This window comes from Rhinopithecus bieti, unplaced genomic scaffold, assembly GCF_001698545.2.
Source record: "Rhinopithecus bieti isolate Rb0 unplaced genomic scaffold, ASM169854v2 scaffold_83462, whole genome shotgun sequence".
Lineage (NCBI taxonomy): Eukaryota > Metazoa > Chordata > Mammalia > Primates > Cercopithecidae > Rhinopithecus > Rhinopithecus bieti.
The window spans coordinates 21,526-22,437 of NW_016830435.1; the positions used below are offsets into that span (position 1 = coordinate 21,526).

Here is a 912-nt window from a genome sequence, read left to right on the forward strand (position 1 = left end):
TCAGTAGCCGGCCTCCTCCTGGGATATTCAGGGGCCTCCCCTGGGCCCAGGCAGTCGCTGGCATCCGAGGGAGCCCTGTGGGCCACTGAGCCTTGTGGACAGTACTTGGGGTCATATTTCTGCCAGCCCAGGCTGAAGACTTGGCCGCTCTGGTTGGCGCCCTGCGTGTAGCCCGTCTGCAGGAACATGGCGTTATCACACTTGTTGATTCCCAGCTTGGTGTCACAGATGTGCCGCCCGTCCCAAGAGCCGTCATGCGCACCTGACTGACCACTTATTTGTGCCCATCTGGAGGCCGATGGTCGAGTGGTCCATGGGGGCAGGATGTGGTTCTTGGGGTCGTAGAGATGCCTCCTCGCGCCATATGCGGTCGTGTCTGGCTGGCTGGAGCATTTGTTGGTGCCCTTCTGCAGCTCGATGTCGCAATGTCCCGCCTTCATAATGGCGTATTGGAAGTTCCGCTCCTGCTTCTCCGAGTACTTGTCACCGATGTCCTCCCTGCTCTGTAGCCCCTTAGTCTTGGCCTTCCCTGCCAGGGCGAGAAGAGACACCTGCACCTGTCTCACGTTCCCACTCTCAAACAGGTCGTTGGCCTCAAATAGGTTCACGGGGTTCATGCTGTAGCTGACCATGGCCTTGGTGAAGTTGGAGAAGTTTTCTAGCCGGTGCCAGTTCTGCAGGGAGCGGCTGATCTTGGGGACTGAGCCTGCTGCAGCTTGTTCATGAGTGTGCCTAAGACAATCCCGTCCTTCAGGCCTTTCTGGAAGTCGCGCGGATGAAGCGGCTGGTGAGTCCCTCCATCCAGCTGCGGAGCTCTGCCTTCTTCTGGGCGTCATATTTGGACGGGAGCCAGTTCTTGACCTCCGCAAAGAGCCTGTAGGAGCGGCCCTTGCTGAGCTGTGTGGAACTCAT

General features: G+C 58.7%; 1 pseudogene; it reads right to left on the bottom strand.

Annotated features, from left to right (window-relative positions):
* Positions 1 to 912, bottom strand: LOC108524427 (calponin-2 pseudogene; annotated as a pseudogene).